Genomic DNA, 13,712 nt, shown 5'->3' on the forward strand with positions numbered 1-13,712 from the left:
GAACCAGACAATGTCTTCTTCTGTGGACTTTTATCCTTACCCAATCACCTGGGCTCAGATCATGGGCTTGCTTCTTTTCAAGTGTGGTGGCATCTGGTCCAACCTGATGAAACACAGAATGAACTGCTTCAGCCAGGCCTTTACAGTATTCCAACACCATGTCATCAGAAATTGTCATCAGCTTGTTGACTGGTATAAACACATGTCTCATTGCACGTCCCATGATTATTTCATGAGGACTCAATCCTGTGGTTCTGTCTGGAATGGCCCTGATTGTCATGAGTACTAGAGGCAAGACATCAGGCCATTTCATACCTGTGGCCAAACACATTTTCCCTATTCTATTTTTGATAGTACCATTCATCTGTTCGACCACACCAGAAGCCTCTGGTTGGTAGGCACAATGTAGTTTTTGCTGTACATTCAATGCTTCACAAATGAATCCTACAATCTCATTATGAAAATGTCCTCCTCGGTCTGACTCAATTGTCACTGGGAACCCGAACCTGGGGATGAATTCTCTCAACAGTAGCTTAGCTACTGTCAACCCATCATTTCTTCTTGTTGGGAATGCTTCCACCCATCTGGAGAATAGGCAGACTACTACCAAAACATACCTCAATCTGTTACAGGGAGGCATCTCAATGAAATCTACTTGCATTCTGGTGAAAGGCCCTCCTTCTCGGCCTATTGTTCCCAGACTCACTACTGTCTTCCTGCCAGGATTGTACTGCTGACATATTAAGCATCTCTGACAAAGACTTTATGCCACTAGTCTGAATTTTGCATTGTACCAGGTCTGCTTAAATGACCTGATCATAGCATCTCGTCCAATATGTCCCTGGCCATGATACATTTGTGCCATGGTAGACATCATGCTATCAGGCATAACTGTTCTTCCATCTCGATAGACCCACACATGATCCTTTTCCCTTGGGGCACATCCTGCTTTTACCCACTGTCTCATTTCCTCATCTCTTGCCTCATCCTGCAATTGTTTTACCTCTTCCCAAGTTCCCACAATGTTAGTGAACATCAATGAGCAAGAAGACATTTCTCTTTCCTTAGCCTCATTGACCGAATTCTGATTCCGTGCACAATATTGTGCCATGTTATTGGCATACCTGTTCCCAGTGGCAATATAATCACCACCTTGACTATGTGCAGCACATTTTACAGCAGCCAATTGTTTAGGCAGCTGTATCGCCTCAAGCAACTTTCCAACCACTTCTGCATTCTTTTTTATTTTTTTAAATAACTTTTTATTAACAACGAGATATGCAGCAATACAGCAATCGTGACACATATATAACACCTTCATAGACGTAATACATGTTGGGCATTTGAGACTAAGCCTGGGCAAAGCACTACGCTACGCTCGCGTAGTTTGCGAAGTTCGCGCTACTTCGCACTACGCGAACTGCACGTAGCACAGTGCGAACACGCGTAGCGTAGTGTTGCGTAGTGCTGCAGTCATTTTTTGCTTGCTCGCGGTCCTCAACGTCAAGTTGGCGACCGCGAGCAAGCAAAATGACATCCCGGCGAGACTTTTTCCTTGTTCGCGATCAGCAACATCAAGTTGGCGATCGCGAGCATGGAAAATAAACCTCCCTGCGAGATTCCCAACGCGAGGAGGTCAGGTTTCTCATTGCGAGTGGTCGCGTATGCTCGCGACCGCTCGCGTTGAGAAACTACCAGTTCGCGTTGAGAAAGCTGCCGCTCGAGTAAAAATCTACTCGAGTCGCAGAAAACTACAGCTCGCACTGTGCAAGATGCCATTTTCAATGATTGCACAGTGCCGGTTGCTTGTCCGCACTGTGCAATCATTGAAAACGACATCTGGCACAGTGCGAACAAGGTACTACGCAGTTCGCGAAGTGCTACGCGTAGCTCGCGTAGTGCGAACTGCACTTTGCGTAGCTTCGCGAAGTGCTACTTCGCGAACTACGCCCAGGGTTATTTGAGACAATAAGCAGTACATCAAGGGCATTTAGGGGAGAGACTCAGCAAGCAGCGACACATTAGCGAGGTGATCCCCGGAACAGTTTAGGGCCAGGGGGGTCACTTCACACGGTACCTCTGCAAGGTTTGTCCGAGCATTCAGGTCAATGCAGCCCCTTCCAGATTGTCTAGAAAGGCCTGTCTCTCTCGTCAGAGTTCTATTGTGGGAGAAATGCAAATGTCCCCACGATACTTATTCCATCGTCCCCATTTGTGATCCCATTTTTTGGTGCAGCCCTGACCCTTATAGACTGTTTTCTCCGCCACCATCGATAAATCCATATCATTGGCCCAGGCGTGCAACGATGGCACAGTAGCTACCCCCCACTTCTGGGCAATGTTTCTTTTAGCTATGGCCCAACCCAACGTCTCCCACTCCTGTTCTGCTGGGGTAATGTCTGTCGCATCCCACACATTTAGGAGGCACAGCTGTGGGGAGGGGGTGACCACCTTCCCGATGGCCCTCGCCATCTGCCGAGTGACTTCTATCCAAAATTGGTTTACAGGGGGGCAGGCCCACAAGATATGTGTAAATGTGCCTACTTGATGACAATTTCGCAGGCAGAGCTCATCGGTACGCCTACCTAATTTACACAGCAGGGTTGCATCAAAGTACACTCGATGTAGAACTTTGAGCTGGACCAGCCGGAGCCGCATTGGTATCGCCACCTCCCGAGGGGAGGCCAGCGCATCCCTCCATTCTTCGTCAGCACTTCTGCATTCTTAATGGGAGTTCCACTCAAGGTCAGGAAACCTCTTTGTAGCCATAGTTGGCCAAAGTCGTAGACAACCCCAAAGCCATACTGGCTGTCAGTTATCACAGTCACTCTCACACTCTCTCCAATCTTGCATGCTCTAGTCAAAGCCACAATTTCAGCTACCTGGGCTGATTTCACTCCTTTCAAATATGATGCTTCAATTACTGCTGCGACTGTGCATACTGCATATGCTGCACTCAGCACTCCTTCATCTGTTCTCAAACATGACCTATCAGCGAACATCACAAAATCACTTTCTGGCAAAGGTACATCTTTTATGTCTGGTTGTGGTTTGGTAAAAAAATCAAGTACATCCAGACAATCATGATCAACTTCATCTCTTACCTCCACAATCTCATTATCAGGCAACAATGTTGCCGGATTCACATTCACACATCTTGCAAGACTCACATTAGTTGCACCTAATATGACCTTCTCATACTCAGTCAGCCGACTGTGTGTCATATACTGAGTACGACTCCTTGTCAACAGAATTGCTACATCATGGGGTACAAACACTTTCAAGGGATATCCCATCACAATTCCTTCACTCTGCTCCAAACTTCGACATGTTGCAGCCACCGCTTTCAAACATCCAGGTAAACCTACAGCTACTGGATCTAGCATTGATGAAAAATATGCAATTGGTCTTCTCATTTTTCCATGTTTCTGGGTCAACACAGAAAGTGCACATCCATTCCTCTCACTGCAATACAACTCGAATTCTTTTTCATAGTCAGGCATGCCTAATGCAGGTGCTTCACACAAAACATCTCTCAATTGTCTAAATGCTGCCAATTCTTCTTTGTTTAATTCAAGGGGGTCTTTTTCATCACTTCTCGTCAATCGCACCAAAGGCTTTGCAGTCAAGGAAAAGTTCCCTATCCACTGACGGCAGTACCCTACCATTCCCAAAAACATTCTTACTTCTCTTTGAGTCAAGGGAGCTCTCATTCCTTTTATCATTCTGATTCTGTCTATTGTTATTTTCCTTAGTCCTTTCTCAATGTTGTGTCCCAGATACTGCACTTCCTTTTTACAAAACTGTAGTTTTGCAGGTGACACTTTAAGTCCTCCATCTGCCAAATGATTCAGCAAGGCTATTGTATCTGCCTCACAGGCTTCACGTGTTTTTGACGCCACTAAAAGGTCGTCAATATATTGAACCAATACAGAGCTTTCTGGCATTTCTAGACTCTCCAAAGATCTCTTTAACAACTGATTGAATATTGAAGGGCTCTCTGTATACCCCTGTGGGATTCGGCACCATGCCAAAATACACTCACCAAAACGAAATGCAAACATTTTCTGACTGTCATGGTGCAATGGGATGGAAAAGAAAGCATGACACAGATCAATTTCTGTGTACCATTCTGCATCATGGGGAATCTGATATAAAATCACTGTTGGATTTGGTACAATGGGACAACATGATACCACAATTTTATTCACCTTTATCAAATCCTGCACTATCCTGAATTTCCCATTAGGTTTTTTCAGTCCCATTATCGGTGAATTACATGGACTACTCAAGGTTCCTTGTCTGATCATTTTCTCTATTATAGGAGTTACACCCTCAATTATTTCAGGTGTCAATCTGTACTGTGGAACATTTGGATACGTTACTCCTTCTTTTACAGTTATTTTAACTGGAACTACATTTCTCATTAGTCCTACATCCTCTCCAGTGAAATCCCAAACTCCAATGCCCTATCCTGCCGCAATTATGACACGGAAATTTCTTCTTAGCTTCTTCAATGTTCCCTTTGTACTTCCCATTATTAAATTTTGGCTTGGTCCCTGCTTGTTCCACCAATTGTGCTTCCTGTCTCTCCGCTACCTTTACCTGTGCCCACATTGCCTTCTCCTTTAACTTTCGCTGTTTTGCTTCAATTTCATCACTGAAGTATTTAGCATGTCTCAATACTTCATCTATTTTCTTGTTTTGCCAATCTACCGTATGCTGTTTAATCATATCACCAATTTCTGGTCGTAGGCCATATACGAATCTGTATACAAAATGGCTCAAATCCTTTTCACTCAGATTCTCGTCTCCGCTAAACTGCTTAAAAGCTTGTAATAGCCTCTCATAGTATGCATGTCCTGACTCTTTACTTTCCTGGTGTGTTCGATCAATTTTTACTCAGTCTGTTTCTTTAGGGGGCACTTTAATTTTCAAAAATACCATAACTTGCTCATACTTCTTCATTACCTCAGGGTCTGGTGCTCCTGTTTTAGGATCCCTTGGATATTCCTTGGTTGGCCAATTTATCATTAGTTTACACTCTGACCGTAGGTCTGCTGGTACTATTATGTCAAATAGATCATTCAAATCAATCCATAGTACTTTAGACAATTTAACAAATCTGTCTACCTCTCTGTACCACTCGACGGGCTTTTCGCGTAGTCGAGGGAAATCATTCGTAAAAGACAAAATATCCTGTCTTGTCCATGGAACATGTACATATTCTCCTCCTGGAATCTCTCTCATAGGGCATTCTGTCACTACCTTCTCCTTTTCTCTCACAGGAAAGGCTGAAAATGTCTTATCTGAGGCATCATCGCGTTTTCTATACCACCTGCTTCTCCATTTATCCACGTCTCCCCATTTTCTCAGCAAAATGATTATGTCCTTAATTTGACCTATTCGTCCTGTGGTGTTCATTTTCTCAATGTCTTTCTCAGTGAATTCTACTCGATAAGGTTTCTGTAAGGCTTTTACCTTTTCAATATCAATACCCATTTCATTTGCTACTTCTTCTAACCTTTCATGCAAGTTTTTCGCTCTCCAGGTTGCACTTTCACACAGAAATAATAATTCTTCATCCTGATAGGTTTTTAATTTTTCTGCCGGGATAGTCCCTACGATTAATTCTTCCAATACCATTCGTAACTTGGCCACATCAATTGATTGGGATTCTTTGTCTTTCTTCTGCACGCTTCTTAACCATTCACTTAACTCATCTGTTGATGGTCCTACTGGTTTTTCTACACTTCCATGTCCAAAATCATTTTGGGTTTCTGACGCTGTCTCAATCATTGTCATACATCTCTCTGCACAATTCTGATCTACAAATGGATTATTTGTAAAATTCGGTTCCATTACACTCATAGTCTGTCTCCATGGATTCTCATTTTGTCTCACTCTTGGTTGTTCTACAGGGTTACTATTTCTGTAAGGGACTGTCAAACAATGCTCACTCTCCTTCTGTTTTTCAAAAATGGGCATAACTGGACCTATCGTTACTGGAACAGTTACAGCTTCTAGATTCTTGGTCAATTCTCTTATTTTCTCAGTTAATTCCAGAGTTGTTTTTGCTAATTCTACTGAATTTTCTCCATCTGTTCTTCCTTCTGATCTTTTTTCTACCTCTCTGCTACCACTGTCTTTACTCAAACTTAGGGATTCTGGTTCCGTTTTTATAATTCGCACTGTTTCTCTCATTGGGGCACTTGGAGTTAACATTTCTGGTTCTGGTCTATACGGTGGTGGATTTTTATAAAACATATCATCAAGAACATCATCCTCAGACTCATTCGCTCCATACCCTCTCGACTCCAAATTATGCCTCTTTTCTACACACTTTCGACCTTCATTCTCTCCTACAGTTTTTTTTTTTTTTAAAGTTTCAAAAACTTTTATTTACATATAGGAATTGTACAGGGCAGACAGCCTACTATACACGTAGCAGTGGGAGGACTCTGCCGTCCAGACGGGCAGTTAAGTTATCTCTTACACGGCCATTTAGCCGACATCCCGGAGGACCGGCGGCGTCTCAGTAAAAACATCATATATAATAACCCAGTCATGGTCGCAACTGCGGCTGGAGGTTGCACTAGTCCCCAGTCTATGTTACAGCCATACGTTTATGATTTAGAAGTATAAAATTATCCACCTGCGACTGCAAACCTGGCTTAGTCCCGGTAGGTTCCAATCTTATCACTAATCCCACCCACCCACCCCACCCACTGCACACTAGCTGTCTACATGTACACGTGTCCTTAGTCCTCCTTTCTAGTAGCAACCAGTGATAACACCCCCCCCGCATTCAGCCTATATTCGACCTTGTGTTACTTATTCACCCTCCGAGTGTCCCCTATTATAGCGTGACAGTCAGATCTGAAGTGTACCTGTCCACACTCTCTACATGCGTGCATCCATCCCGACTGACGCTCCAGAATCCCTCACAATCGTGTGCCCCTAGAGTCCTGATCTTGTCCCGTGTCCCCCTCGGTCAAATTGTGCGTATTGAGTTCCTCACTCTGTGCCTCCCCCTGGTCAGCCGCCTCGGTGACCCCGGCTGTCAAATACGTTCTGTATAACCCCCAGAAGTTCTTGGGGCGACTTTTCGGAGGTAGCAATTCGCTATACGTCTCCGCCTGTGTGCTGCAATACAGCATATCCCTGGCCCATCGTTTCTTAGTGGGAAGTGGCCCTCTCATCCAACATGTCGCCACAACTCATCTAGCTATTAACAGCGCTTTAACAGTCAGACGTCGCAGTGCTGGTGGGAGCGGCCTGGAATACCCCAGTAACGCCAGCGATGGGCTGGCCTGTATCTCTGTTTCCAGAATCTGGCTCAGTTCCTGGAACACCTCCATCCAAAACGTAGCTATTCCCGGGCAGTACCAGGCCATGTGCATGAAGTCCACCACTAAGAAGTGACAGCGCTCAAACTCTGCTGTTGGGCGAAGCCCGTACCTATGCAATCTCTCCGGGGTATAATAGACCCGCTGCAAGTACTTAAAGTGCACCAATCTGTGTCGACCATTTAGCGACACCTTCTTGGTGCTAGCGCAGCAGTATTTCCACATCTCATCAGTGATATCCATTTGAAGGTCGCTCTGCCAGTCTCGCCTCGCTGTGGAGTACTGGTGCGCCTTGTGCTGGTCCCCAATTTTTTTAAGAGTCGTAACCAGTTTGGGCGGCGCCACCGTTTTAATGACATACGTAAGTTCCGGGATTTCCGGGGGTTCTGCCAAGCCCGGCCCCAACAAGTCTGACAGCGCACTACGGACCCTATGAAATTGAAAGCATTGTGGAAGCGTGGACTCAGGTCGTGCCGAGCCAATCTGATCCCATGTCTTGACTACCCCATCCAGGAACAGATCCGCCATCCTAGCGATGCCCAGAGCGCCTAACGCCTGTAGCACTCCTTTCTCTCGCAGTGGGGGGAGCCAAACCGCCCACTCCACCTGCATCAGCGGGGAATACAGTAGTGCACAGTCCTGCGCTCTCATCAACGCATGCCAAGCATGATTCGTGGCCTTTAGAGAGTCCAATCTACCTACGCCATGATCAACCGTCTGGAAGACAGTCGCCGGCAAGGGGAGCGGGTCTGCAAACAATCGCTCTAAAATCACATGTGGGACATCAGAGTTGGCCTGAATCCACGTGTGCAGGTGAGCCGCCTGCGCTACGCTGTAATATCTTTCCAGGTCCGGGGCTCCCAGTCCCCCCATCTCATACGGCAGCGTTAACCCCTTCCACTGAACTCTAGGCCAGCTTAATAAGGGTTTGGGTCAACTGTGTGAAAAAGGCTTTGGACAGTACTATAGGGATGTTATTAAATAGGAACAAGAATCTTGGCAAAACCACCATTTTCATGATGGCTATTCTGTCCAGCAAAGACAGGGGAAGCCGACTCCAAACCTCTACGTCCTCAACTAGGTTGGCGTATGCCACTCCGTAGTTTTCCCTAAGTAGAACCTCCGGATCCTTGTGGAGCCGAATCCCCAAGTTTCTGATTGAGTCAGTCGTCCACTGCAGTGGATATTCCATGTGAAACGGCAAAGTAACCGGCGTCAACGGGAACGCTAACGACTTGTTCCAGTTCACCTTAAGGCCAGACAGGGCCCAGAATTTGACCACCTCCCTCAATTTAGAAGATAGATTCTCCTCCGGGGCCCGGACGTATAGCAGCGTATCATCTGCGTATGTTGAAATACCGATCTTATAGGTGGGAAAGTTAATACCCTCGAATCTATGGTATTCTCTTATCGCGCACGCCAAGGGTTCCGCTACTAGAGCATATAGGAGGGGGGAAAGGGGACAGCCTTGCCTGGTTCCCCTGCTAACTTCGAAGACCTCCGTAACCTGGTCTCCTATTCTCAGCCTGGCAGTGGGTCAGTAATACAATGCTCCAAGCATCTGCAAAAAAGGCTCTCCCAGTCCGAATTTCCTCAATACCCTCACCATAAAGGGCCACTCCACAGAGTCGAACGCCTTCTCCATGTCCAGGAAAAGAGCTAAGGCTTTGCGCTCTGGGCGCACATGCTGCATGGTTCCCAGTACTGTTCGGATATTATATGTGAGATTTCTGGCCGGAATAAATCCCGCCTGCTCCGGAGCCACGAGCTCCGGCACCAGTAGCGCCAAGCGCGTAGCTAGGACCTTGGCGTACAACTTGGTGTCCACATTAATCAGGGAGAGCGGTCTGTAGGATCCGCACAAGTTAGGGGGTCTCCCGGATTTTAAGATGGTGACGAGCAGAGCCTCTCTCATAGTACCTGGCATGCTACCTTCCTGGCATATATCATCAAAAAGAGTCATCAGATGCGGGAGGAGCTTATCCTTAAAAGCCTTGTAAAAGGCCACCGTCAGCCCATCAGCCCCAGGGGCACTGCCAGATCTCATTCCCTCCAGTGCCTCCAGAATCTCATCCTTTTGTATGGGCAGCATCAGAAATTCCCTCTGAGAGTTGGACAAAAAGGGCATTTTAATATAACTGAGGTAGTCCTCTATTTCCTCTTCCATCTGAGAGGACTTAGATTTATAAAGCCCAGCATAGTAATCCCTGAATTCGTCAAAAATCTCTCTCTCTCCAGTAAGCACTGCCCCTGCGGAGGTGACAAGTTCGTCAACTACCAGAGGCCTCCTGTTATTACGAAGTATCCTCGCTAGTAAGGAGCCCGGGCGTTCACCCTCCCCATATGTGCGGGCCGTAGCCTACTTGCCCATATGCTGCACTTCCCTATCCGCTTCACTATTGTATTCAGAAACCAACACTTGGATCCTAGCTACAATGTCGGAATCCGCGAACATCCGGTGTTGCCATTCTAGCTGCGACAGTTGAGTCTCCAGAGCCTTCAGCCTTTGTCTTATGGACTTAAGAACACTAGAGTGCTTGGCCATAGCCATACCGCGAATATATGCTTTGAACGAGTCCCACACCGTTTGGAAGCTTTGAACAGAACCCAAGTTATTATCAAAGAAGGTATCTATGTCCTCCGCCAATTCGCCCCTAAACACCTCATCTAACAGTGAGTAGGATGGCAGCCACCATGTGAACGGCGGGATTCTTTTGACCGGAGTATCCAGTATCAGAAGAAGAGGGGAGTGGTCTGAAAGTGTACGTGGTAAGACCACGCACCCCTTAATCACTGTAAGCATCGACTGTGATGTTAGCCAGTAGTCAATTCTGGTGTGCACGTCATGGAATGCGGAGTAGTGTGTATATCCCCCTTTCCCAGGATGTCCGTGTCTCCAGACATCCACCAGGTCAAGTCTAGTCAGTTCCGCTTGCATGTGTAAGGCAGCAGCCACCGGGCGACGCATCGGCCCCGAAGAGCGGTCAATGTTCGGGTTAAATGTGAAATTAAAGTCACCTCCCCACACCATTCTAGTGTGTATGTACTGCCTACAATGTGCGGCTAGTGCGGCGTAGAACTCAGAATTATCATAATTGGGGCCATAAACATTAACTACCACTAGCTCGTGACCTTTCCAGACACATCTAGGAATTAAATACCGCCCTTCCGAGTCAGCTTCCAGCAATGTTAATTTCAGTTTTGATCGTGGGTTTACCCATGTGACCACCCCTCTGGAGTGTGTAGTGAAGCCTGCCGCTACACTATTACCCGCTAGACCTTTCGCAGAAAGCATTTTACTCGTAAGAGGGAGGTGTGTCTCTTGTATAAGTGCCAGATCGATGTGGTGCCTGTAGAAATAATTCAGCACTTTTCGCTGTTTGTGAAAATCATTCAACCCCCTGACATTCCACGTCAGCGCTCTCAGAGCCGTAGTACCACTGTCACCATTCGTGACTCTAGGGTCTGACATCCCCGCCATAACGTGTCATAGAATCAGCCAAGATGTTCCCTATGCAAAGTGTCACCCACTGGCAATCACCGGGCAACTTAGTCCGAACACACAGAGATAGGTCAGAAGACATGCCGCTCAGCGTACCGTGGGCACCCCCTTCCCCAAACCCAGAACATTCCCCTATTGTCACATCCCCCCACCCACAGCCGACCACCAGACAGACACTAGCCAGACAGGACCCAGACCCACCCCCCAACCCCCCACCACAACAAACACCTTGAACATTCCCCAAACCAGCCCCCGTAGGGACCATGCGAGCCAACAGCTCTAGGGCAGAGGTTACCGGGCAAAGTAAATCACAACCGGTCAACAGCTCACAGTACTGACGTGTCCCCGCACCATTGCCCCCATATAGTCATACGGCACGAGCTGCTCTCCTTCCTCCACCATTAGTTCCAGGGGCATCCCCACTATATGTATTGGGATCCAAGCCTTACGCCTAGAGATGCATTCCTGATAGCCCTAAGGAGCCTTTGCAACAAACCTGCCCATCGTCAAGTAGTCCCAGTTGCAGGCCATCAAAGCAAAAGGATGGAACTAACCCGGGGAGGGTCCCCCAGCTCCAGGAGGCAAGAAGCAATCAGGTCAACAGCCAGCAAGAGCGAATACACTTCCCCCCTCCGGGGACCCATGAGACTTGGACCACAGTTTCTATTCGTACTCAACATATCAGAAAGGTCTCACCAGGTAGCAACTGCGTAGTCCTCATGTGGGACCACACCATCCGCTGTTGTCCATTCAGCTCCAGGCGCTCCGGTCACTGCCAGGACTGCGTACACCCCCCACCCAACAGGCAATCCCAGACGGTGTGGCCGTTTGCAGAGTCAAGCCACCAACAGCACACTAATCCTGCTCCTCCAAATGTGATGCATCTGCAGGAGCGTCATTTTGGCCCCGTGGGCTGTTCCGCTTTTCCTTAGACCATTCCTTCAAAGATCTCTGCAGTTCCCTCGGGTCAGTGAAGAAATGCGAATGGCCTTGCCTGTTGATCCGGAGTTTCGCCGGGTATAGCATCGCGTAATCCAGATCTAGGTCGCGAAGTTGTTTTTTGTACGGTGCGAAATGCCTCCGTTCTTCTTGGACTTTCGCCGTGAAGTCAGGGTAAAGGGAGATGTCCATTCCTTCAAATTGCAACCTCCCTTTTTCTCTAGCCACCCGCAGGGCCGTATCTCTGTCCCTGTAGTTCAGCAGTTTTGCTATTATTGGTCTCGCTGGTGCACCTGGCTTTGGGCGGGGCCCCAGCGAACGATGAGCTCTTTCGACGACGAACATTGGGGAAAACACGTCCTCCCCCAGCAGCGCATGCAATAGTTTTTCCACAAAGAGCTCCATCCTTCCGGTTTGTGTTGACTCAGCCACACCCGTTATGCGAATGTTCGATCTCCTCGAGCGGGCTTCCAGGTCCTCCGACTTATCCTGGATGACCTGCTGAATTGTTTGCGGTCCGTATCCCACTCCGTCTGTGCTTCCTCCGCTTGCGTGAGTCTCTTCTCAGTCATGTCCAGTCGCTCCGCATTCTTGTCCACCCGCTCCGACATGCGATCCATGCGGTATGAGAGTGCGTCGAGCTTGGTACCGATTGCTGTCAGACTGCCCTGCAGGCCCTTTTCCGTTGTCGCTAACATTTCTCTAATGTCCGCACACATAGAGCTCTCTGAGGCAGTACCACAGGGAGACGCCACCGGGACTATTACATCAGGTCCCTTCGCTTTACGTGGATCGAAAGATATTTTAGGCTGTGTCTTGTCTCCTTTACCCATGGTGTTTCTGTGGGTCATCAAGTCCACTAGTCCAGCCGCGCCGATGCGGATTCGAGCTCCAATCCGCAGGACCTTGTGATTCTCGGCCCAAACATAGCAGCTTAAGGGCCGCACCACTGTACGTCCCCGAGGTTTAATAGTTGGGCCTACTGCAGTAGCTGGGTCTGCGAGGTCCCAAGACCCTCAGCGCAGGGTCGCACACTGGCACCCGACGCTCCTCACAGCACACGGTCGGAGTCCGTCTTCTAGCACCCGATCGGGTCTCTGCCGCTGTCAGTCCTCGAATCCACCACAGGCCTGGGTAGTGCGCAGTTCTCACGGGTCAAGTGGCACAATCCACGCTCTCCATACTATCGGCAGACCTCTGCCATAGAGAAGGCTCCCTTGATAAGTCAATCGTCAATCGCCAAGGTCAGGGCCTGCTTACGCAAGACGGAAGCTAGTGCTGCACCCGAGCACATACAACCACCCCGAGGCCCACCTGCAAGACACTCGATAAAGCCGCCGCCAGAGCCGATCAATCGTACCTCTGTGTGCTCACAGCAGTCTATAGTCCAGCTACCGGCCATGTCCTCTTAGCATACTGGACTGTATTCCATTCAGCCTCGGAGCCGAGACTGGCCCCCTTCAGAAAGGAGTCAGTGTGTGAAACTGCACCAAACCCGGCGCACACCCAAAGTCCAGGCCAGATAGAAGCTTGTTCCGAATGGTGACTCCTCACGCAGGCCCTGTATTCCAAAATGGCGGCCCGAGAGGCTGGGGAGGGGCTGTCAACACCGATGAAGCCCGCGGGCCTCGTCGTCACGTAGCTCCAGAGTCGCCCCACCGCAGCTCCCCACAAGCCTGCACACAGCGCTGACTCCCCTGGCCCCTGGGGATCTTAGCTCGGGCTATCAGAGAAGGGGTGCGCCAAGCGTAGCTCCACGGAGGCGCCAAAAGCCTCGCCTGCACCGCAAGCACCCAGTGCACACTTCGCCATACAATCCAGTGTTCCGGATAATGTCCCAGTTCAGAGGTGTTCACCGTGTGGGACCTCCCCACATGAGAAACTTGCCATTAACCAGGGTTCTCCGGGTTGTCCAGAGCGGT

This window comes from Triturus cristatus, chromosome 2_1 (genome assembly GCF_964204655.1).
Source record: "Triturus cristatus chromosome 2_1, aTriCri1.1, whole genome shotgun sequence".
In the NCBI taxonomy this organism is placed as follows: Eukaryota; Metazoa; Chordata; class Amphibia; order Caudata; family Salamandridae; genus Triturus; species Triturus cristatus.